This window comes from Macaca fascicularis, chromosome 20 (genome assembly GCF_037993035.2).
Source record: "Macaca fascicularis isolate 582-1 chromosome 20, T2T-MFA8v1.1".
Lineage (NCBI taxonomy): Eukaryota > Metazoa > Chordata > Mammalia > Primates > Cercopithecidae > Macaca > Macaca fascicularis.
This window is the reverse complement of record NC_088394.1, coordinates 29,856,592-29,866,037: the sequence shown is the minus strand read 5'-3', so window position 1 is coordinate 29,866,037 and position 9,446 is coordinate 29,856,592. Positions and strand designations below refer to the sequence as shown.

At 46.0% G+C, this 9,446-nt stretch overlaps 1 pseudogene; it reads right to left on the bottom strand.

The window, feature by feature from the left end:
* Window positions 1-2,776: 2,776 nt before the first annotated feature.
* On the bottom strand, window positions 2,777-5,406 carry LOC102123776 (pre-mRNA-splicing factor RBM22-like; annotated as a pseudogene).
* Between the last annotated feature and the right edge of the window lie 4,040 nt (window positions 5,407-9,446).

Genomic DNA, 9,446 nt, shown 5'->3' with positions numbered 1-9,446 from the left:
GATCACCTGAGGTCAAGAGTTCGAGACCAGCCTCACCAACATGGTGAAATCCAGTCTCTACTAAAAATACAAAATTAGTTGGGCGTGGTGACACTCACCTGTAATCCTAGCTACTCGGGAGACTGAGGCAGGAGAATCACTTGAACCTGGGAGATGGAGGTTGCAGTAAGCCAAGATCACACCATTGCACTTCCAACCTGGGCGACAGGGCAAGACTCTGTCTCAAAAAAAAAAAAAAAAGGCCTCAAACTCCCACTGAAAATGATTTCTCATGGCATTAGCATAATTTCAGACTACTCATCAGAATGATAAAGTCCCATGTGAGATGACCTGGAGTGGGGAGGGCAGGGAGAAAGCTTTAGCCAGAACAGACAAAGGAGAAGGACTGGGATGCCTGTAGAGCTGGTGGTGAAACTTGTGAACCCCAAGTACCTGAGATGGGTCTCGGTCAATTTAGAAAGTTAATTTTGCCAAGGTTAAAGATGCGTGTCTGTGCTCCAGCTTCAGGAGGTCCTGATGACATGTGCTCAAGGTGGTCAGGGCAGAGCTTGGTTTTATACATTTTCAGGGAGAAATGAGATATCAATCAATCTATGTAAGATGAACATTGGTTCAGTCCCGAAAAGCAGGACAACTCAAAGCAAAGGCATGACAAATGATTGCATTCTTTTTTTTTTTTTTTTTTTTTTTTTTTTTTGAGACGAAGTCTTGCTCTTGTCCCCCAGACTGGAGTGCAGTGGCACCATCTCAGCTCATTGCAACCTCCACCTCCCGGGTTCCAGCCATTCTGCCTCAGCCTCCCAAGTAGTTGGGATTACAGATGCTTGCCACCACACCCAGCTAATTTTCGTAGTTTTAATAGAGATGGGGCTTCACCATGTTGGCCTCGAATGCCTGACCTCAGGTGATCCGCCCACCTTGGCCTCCCAAAGTGCTGAGATTACAGGCGTGAGCCACTGCGCCCGACCAAGGTTGCATTCTTTTGTTTCTAATTAACTTTTCCAAAAGAGGCAACCAGATACGCATTTTTCTCAGTGAGCAGAGGGATGACTTTGAATAGAATGGAAGGCAGGTTTGTCTTAAGCAGTTCCCACCTTGACTTTTCCCTTTAGATGAGTGATTTTGGGGGTCCCAATATTTATTTACCTTTCACAAACTTAACAGACAGAGAGGAACTGAAGAGAAATGGAAAATGAAGCCAGCAGAATTCTTGCACCACAGAATCAGTGTTGCAGCCTGGGACCAGGCGTCCTCTCTCCACATGTAGAAGCAATGCCACTTCTTCACCTGGATGATACAGTCTCTTGCCTATAGATACAATTTCACTCTAACAGACCATTTCTTAGCCCCACCCCAACCTCTGAAGAGGGAGAGAGGCTGAAAGTTAAGTCAATCACCAATAACCAATGATTTAGTCAATCATGCTTATATAGTGAAGCTTGCAGGGAAGCCCAAAACAAAGGTGTTCCTAGAACTTCTGGATAGCTGGATACATGGCATTTCCTGGAAGGCGGGGTGCCCACACCAACAGAGGGCCCTAAAGCTCCTGGTAGATGGTATCAGAATAGAATTGAATTATACAGGCCAGGCATGGTAGCTCACGCCTGTAATCCCAGCACTGTGGGAAGCTGAGGTGGGAGGATCACGAGGTTAGCAGTTCGAGACCAGCCTGGCCAACATGATGAAACCCCGTCTCTACTAAAAATACAAAAATTAGCAGAGCGTGGTGGTGGGTGCCTATAATCCCAGCTACTCAGGAGACTGAGGCAGGAGAATGACTTGAACCCGGGAGGCAGAGGTTGCAGTGAGCCAAGACAGCACCATTGCGCTCCAGCCTGGGCAACAGAGGGAGACTCCATCTTAAAAAAAAAAAAAGAAAAGAAAAAAGAACTGAATTATACAACTCCCAGGCTGTTGATGCAGAGAAATCTCCATATATTTTGGTGACCAGAGGTCACAGAAGTATTCTGTATTGACTGTCGAGTGAGGAAAAGGAAATACGCTTTGGTTGATTTATTTTTTCTATATCTCTCTGAGTTAGAAAAGTGAAAAATAAGGTGGGGATGTATATATATTAATGACAAAAGTTGTTCAAGAGAAAGATGTGTCAAACTGGCATCTACAAAGGAGAAGTAGAATGGTTTTGATAAACCTATCCCAAGAAATGTGGAGAAACAGGTCTAAGAAACACATTCTATTGGAGCAGACCATCGTGTTTGTGAAAATCTCCCTGGGCAGTTCTCACATGCAGCCTGGGTTCAAATCTGCAGCCCTAGAAGAACAGGGTTATTTTTGTCATGTGCTGTTCTGAGGAGAGGGGTGACCTTTGTACTTCCTCATCTTGTTTTTTTTGAGACAGAGTCTCGCTTTGTCGCCCAAACTGGGGTGCAGTGGCATGACCTCGGCTCACTGCAACCTCTGCCTCCTTGGTTCAAGTGATTCTCCTGCCTCAGCCTCCCGAGTCACTGGGATTACAGGCGCACACCACCACAGCCGGCTAAGTTTTGTAGTTTTAGTAGAGACAGGGTTTCATCATGTTGGCCAGGTGGGTCTCCAACTCCTGACCTCGTGATCCTCCCGCCTCAGCCTCCCAAAGTGCTCGGATTCCAGGCATGAGCCACCACACCCGGCCTGTCCTTCCTCATCTTAATGTGCCACAGGGAGGTGAAAACTTAAGTAACTGGGAGTCACACCCAGGTGAAGATTAAAATTCTCTGCAGATGGTTTTACCATCCTGTGAGGTCTCATCCCAGAGATTCTGATAGGATGATCTAGCTTAGGGCCCCGGCATCCGCAGGCCTGAAGCTCCCAGGGGGTCCCCGTGCACTGCCAGGGCTGGGAAGCTGACCCCCCGAGGGCCCCAATGCCCAGGGAACTTTTTCCCCTGAGATAATGAGAAGAGCTTTATGGACATCTTGGGGCCTGGGACAGAGGACTAGGGTGTGACCAAGGAGCTCTTCTTGAGATAGACTCTGGAGGGGTGTGTGGGTTCTATACTAATGTGTTTTTCAAATCTGTTTAAGGCTGTTTCTTTTCTTGAGGATATGTCAGGAAATGCTTGTGCTCAGCTTTGGAGCTTAGGGAAACTCGTCAAACCTAAGGAAAATTGTTTCCATGATTTTTGGGTAAATGAAAATAATTTCTTTTTTTGTTTTTGTTTTTGTTTTTGTTGAGGTGGAGTCTCGCTCAGTCGCCCAGGCTGGAGTGCAGTGGCAGGATCTCAGCTCACTGCAAGCTCCGCCTCCCGGGTTCACGCCATTCTCCTACCTCAGCCTCCCAAGTAGCTGGGACTACAGGCGCCCGCCACCTCGCCCGGCTAGTTTTTTTTTTTTTTTTTTTTTTTTTTTTTTTTGCGTTTTTAGTAGAGACAGGGTTTCACCGTGTTAGCCAGGATGGTCTCGATCTCCTGACCTCGTGATCCACCCGCCTCGTCCTCCCAAAGTGCTGGGATTTCTGATCCCATGATACGAAGCTTCATGAAGTCTGTACTTTCATCTGACTGATAGAAATACAAAAACATTTTATTTTTGCCTTCTTTTTGGTGGGTACAAATTTCCTTGGTGATAAATGAGAAAAAGAGAGGAAAGAAAATATCTGGGCTGTGATGGGGACTGGTCTCTACCTGTTTTTCTGAGGGTGTGGCTTCAAAAGAGTTAAATCACACACACCACTACAACAATTAGCATTAGCGATCCCTTTCTTTTAAGATAATAAAATGGAAAATACCCAATGGACATAAACATGTTCAAAAGGTTTTATTTTTTCCTCTCAAGCCAATTTCCACACTCATAAAAAGAGACAAATGATTATTATGATTGGATGCTAACTCCATCGGACATTCTATTACTCACTCAGCCACTCGTCCCCCATAGAGGTGACAGGAACAGGCAGTAGGTTTTTTAGTCACGTTATAGTAGTAAACAGATGTTTTAATGACAGCTTATTTGATTTCCATTGATCCTTTGAATCCATATGAAAAAGCATGGCTGTCATTTCCTGCCTGCCCATAGCTGACCACATTCAGCTGCACTGGGAACCACAAAGAAAGAAAAAAAAATTATTTACTCCAGTGTTCATTAATTGGGATTTTAAATTGATGTGTCTTCCATAGAGCCTCAGGGTGGTGAAAATGTGACAGGGGCTGCTGTGGTTTCCAGAACGAGCTCCTATCCTCTGGGGGTCCTGAGATGGATTGATCCTGGAGTCCAACACAGGATCCAACAAAGTGTATTGGTCCTGGAGTCCTCTTGAAAGACAATAGTCCCATTGGATGGAACATGGGTGGCTGAAATCCTGGGGGTAGCAGCAGGAGACACCAGGGGCTGGTGGCCAGGCAATGCTCACCACAGCTGGAGGAGCACATGGGGGTAGGTTGCTGTGGTTGGCAGATATATCTGCTGCTGCAGGAGGAGGAGGAAGAGTTTCTGTTCCTGAAAGTGCTGGAATAGGCCTTAGCTGGATCCCAGCCTGTGGTTCTGTCCTTTTTCTTTTCCTCTGGCTGCTTGGAATCCTCTCCATTTTACACTGAGTTTGCAGCCCTTGACAATCAACTTACTAAAGGATTTCTCTGCAGCCACTTCTGCAGCCTGCCCTGTGGAAACCTGGATGAAAGCCCTCTACTGTCTGGTCTGCACAGTAGTGATCATTCAGATCTTCAAATAACTAGAAATGATTATGTAGATCTGTCTCAGTAATGGCATCACCCAGATCACCAACAAAGAGTGTGGTGATAACCTTGTCCTTTGGTGGATCCAGACAAGGCATGGCGAAGCCTGCTTTAGAAGCTTATCTGCTCCAGGGTCATTGATTGCATATCAGTCTTTAATATTCTTATCAGCAAGGGGGTCATCTGGATCTGCAGGCTTCTCATGTCTGTATGGGCCATCCTCTTCTCCCTCACACTCTTCTTTCACCCAGAAGGAGCAAATGTGCTTATTCCTTTGGTAGTAGGGTGTGGTCTGTGCCAGTTTGCACAGCACATCACTGGTGTATGTGACTCTCCCCAGCCGACCAACTGGCTGTGTTCTGTCTGTTATATTCTGCATGTAGTACTCTTCCCTGTTGTCTGACTTTGCCAAGTCATCTTTTAAAGACAATTCTGTATCATGAACCTGAATGGACAGGCCATAGTCCAGGACTAACAGGCAGGCCTGGCAGATGTTGCTCAATGTCCTGCAGGCTTGGCACACTTCAGTCTTCTTGAAATGCATGTGGATCCCAGGGTACCAGCAAAAAATTCCAGGGTACCAGTATGGCCTGGAATAGATTTTCCATTTTTTTCTCATACTTTTCTTTGGTCATTCAGATATATGGGTTTTCTCCAAGACATGTCTGGCACAGAATTGAGAAGTTTACATCTTCCTAGTTTTGGTTACTTTAGGTATTGGAACCAAGAAATGTCACCATTTTAGAGGGTCTAGAGGCAGTTGTAGCATTTGAGGTGGTAGCCAGGACCACCACACTCCCGTCAGCCCAGCTCTTCTTCATGCCCCTGTTCTTGAGACCCTGGGCAATTGCCTTTGACACTATGGTTCCTCTTTTTTGTCCCAAGGTGAAACTCTCTTCCAAGGAGTCCCCATTCTTGTAGGAAGCTCTGGATTTCCTGATCTCTCCAAGGACTGGCCTGGAAGGGACAGAGAAATGTGAATGCCCCTTGAAACTATTCACAGGGTATAGTTGAATGGTTTTCAAAGACCCCCTCTATGCTGCCAAGCCCTAAGCATGCTCTCATATCTGTTGGTGGGAGATGATAAAACCTTAAATGAGAAGAGCAAGAACCAGGATCGCTGGGAGAAGTAACATCTAATCCTTAAACTCATGGACATGTCAGGAAGCACCTGTCTAGATATTTATCATTCTCAATAATGGATAAAGACAACTGAAAAGTGAATGAATGAAAGGATTTTCAGGCTACGTATTTCCGCCCTGAAAGTGTTCTTCTTTTGTTTCAGGCATAGTGATCTGCCCTGAGAAGAGACCTTGGATCACCTTCTGGTCACCAGGGGTTGCTTGGCAAGAGCCCCACATATAATGAGCCATAGACTCATCATCTATGGAGCTGCCTTTGTTGCCCAGAATAAAAACTCAGGGCTACGAAGAGTGACTGAGGCTAGAACAGAAAGATTGTGGGTTGGTGGGGGAAGAGAGCAAAGGTATTCTAACATAAGACAATCTCTACTCATGCCTTGCCTATGAGTTGAGTAAATATGGGAAATCACAGTACTGAAAATAATTATCTAAAATTCTAACCACCAGAAACTAAGCTACAATATTTGTGTCATGGTAAAGTAATAGAGAATTTATCTCAGTTCAAAATTAATAACAAATAATTTCAAAATCAACTTAGAGCTTTGCTTTGTGTATGTGAAGGAACAAGGTCCAGACTCCCTCCAGCATCAAACAAATAGAGAGCCAGATCCACTATGTGACCCAAATGTGTCCAGACCCTGGAAAGTATCTGACAGGAGCACAGCACAGTGGCCTAGAGGCTGAATCCAAGGGAGGGGACCCCCTGGCTGGCCCAGTTCAGAGCCTGCAGAGAGCATCCAGGAGGCAGTGCAGGCAGGCAGGATCCAGGCAGAGCATGGAAATCCCTGAGTTAAGGTAACAGGATTGAGGATATAAGGAGAAAGGTGGCTGCAAGACACAGGGCTGAGTGTAGGAGTGAGTGGTTGAACTGGAGGTGAGACTGGAAAGTAGAAGATGGGGGGTCATTGAACCATTGGCAGATACAAGGGTAATCACCAACTAAACAAACTTATCTCAGTGTAAAAGGGAAAAGGAACCCTACCTTTTTCTTTGAGAGGATTTTTAAAAGAAAACTTGTCCTTATGAGTTTCTTCTCTGTCCCTTTGTGATATATGGAAGTCTTTTCAAAAGCTAAGTAGCCTCTTGCCAGCTTCCAACCAGGACTATCTTTCTCAAGGGCCTGGGAGCCATCTCTCTGAAATGGAATCATTAAGGGACAGAGTTCCCATGAGAGGGTAGGAGCCCAACTTCTGCCAGTGCCTGGCTCTAACTTACTAACCTACTCCTGCCAGAAACTATGAGACACTGATCTTTTTTTGTCATAAATGCGATTAGTGAACATAGTGGCTACCCTTGAGGGACATGTAAAAACAGAGCTGTCAAGTCCCTTCCTTGAGGACCGGTTACTGTTTATCTCAGGAACACGCATGCACTGGTTGTAACTGCCTGGCTAAGCACGAGAGTGAGATTTCCTTCTTTCTTGCAATGTGCTAAGTTATTGTCTGTTTTGTGCATCACAATGCGGTTTAATGATTCTTCCATGAAACTGTTTTCTTTCTCTTCTGTCTCTCTAGAGAGATTTCCTGGGTTTGCAGGAGACTTTGTTGTTAATCATATTCCCCACCACAGACAGTGACATCACTGTGCTAGAGGGGAGCTCAAGACCTGAGTGACAGCATCTCTCCCTGCTGCCGCAGCCAAGGTCCCAGTGCCCAGGACAGGATGCCACCACCTGGAGTAGGGTCTCAGATGGGGACTAATATCAGTAATTTGATATTTCTGCTTGAATAATGGACAAACTAGAGATAGCTCAATTTAATCCATTCACAACCAAGCATTTCTGCTCTGGAGAAGACAAGACTAGGCATACAAGTCTCTATTCTTCCCTATAAGTACAACTAAAATCCCTGGACGTTGTCAGTAAAACAAAATGGAGAAAGCTCTAAAAGGTACAGTACTGGCCCTTCCAGGTGAAGAAAAAGAGGTCCTACGACTTTGGGTCTAAGGGTATGCTGCAGAACATTTACTAAATTCAGGACAGTATGACATGGCCCTGAACAAGTAGTCAGTTTTTCAAATATTTGAGCCTTATTTGGGATGACAGCACCTATGGCCAGAGTCACCCTATTCAGTTCCTGATAATCAACTTTCATTCTCCAGTTCCCTTCATGTTTCAGCACCAACCACACCAGGCTATTTTTTGGGCTCTGTGCAGACACACAAATCCCACCCTCTCCCGTTTCTGAATAGTAGCTCTTATCTCGTGTGCCCTCCTGGGAGGCAATATTGTTTGATACACACCAACCTTCTTGGGTGGGATAGCATCACCAGCTTCCATTTGGCTTCCCCTCAGAGCATCCTCACCTGGAGACAGAACTTGCCTAAGGCTGCTTCAAGGGCAACTCCCAGGAGAGTTTCAGTATCCAACATGTGCTGTGGGATTGGGGCTCACCAGAGCCAAATTCCAAGCAGTTCCAAAGCAGACAAATGAATCGTCCTTCCCACATGGGCCTCTAATCTCCCTCAGTGGCCTTACATTGAGGAGAACCTTGGACTTTATGTCACATCTGAGGCTGCAGTGCTCTTTTAACTCTCTGTCTCTTTGCTTCCACATGTTGGAACCCAGAGCCCCTGCTGCCCAGAGTTTCCAGTGCCAGGACTGGACGCCATGGGCTCCCCACATGCCTCTCCACAGAGCCCCTCTTTTTGCACCTTGCCCTCTACAGGGGCAGTTAACAGAGTGGCCCACAGTGGAAGAGTACAGGTCTCTCTGTAGTTGCAATTCCTTCTGTAACTCAGTACCTTGCTCTCAGCCACCAGCTAAACAGGCTGCCCATGGCACAGAACAGCCTATTCCTTTCCTCCCCACCAACCACTGGGCTTCCTTACTGCTGACCCATCGCAAACCCTCTATGAGGCTCCCTCAAGCCTGTAGAGCTTTGCAGCATCTTGGCCCTCCCAGGGCAGCCCGCAGGCATCAGGAAGGTGGGTGACAGAGCCCCACATAGTCCTTTGTAGGCACTCTGAGATCTTTCTGGTAGGATTCTGTTTTCCCCAGCTGATTTCTTGGAATCCTATTGACCGCATCAAGGCTCATATTTCCTCCAAAGTGGTAGCAGAGTTCCCACAGGGACTGCCCCAAACCACCCTGAAATGGGGCCAGTTGGTGTTCCAAAGAAAGAAGCACTAAATCTCAGGGTGATAAGTTCAAAGTATGTATTAGAACATACACACAGGGGAGCTATGGCGTATCCTCCTGAGGGATAATGAGCTGGAGATGTTCTTCCTGGGTATGTCCACAATGAGGAGTCTGGTTATGGAGTCTGTATGAGGGCTTAAGAAAGTTGGCTTAGGACCAGGGCTGGTATCTTTGAGAGTTTTCAGCAACAACCTAAACACCTTTATCAGTGCCTGAGAATGTTCAAGGCCCCGGCTTGGGTTTAAACCATCAGGGGGAAAGAGGCAGCTGGCTACCTCACAGAGCGGTCAAGTTACTCTGTAGTTCTCAATTGGAACAGAGGAAAAATGAGGGAAAATGGGGGAATCAATGTCATCCTTGGTAGTAAGAATTAATCTTGAGAAGTGTGAGTCATTCAATTTCACTTTTCTTTTTTAAGACTGTTTTGTGTATTTGGTGTCCTGTGAATATCCACATTGTTTTGTTTTATTTTGGTTTTGGAGAGGGGACTTGTCAATTT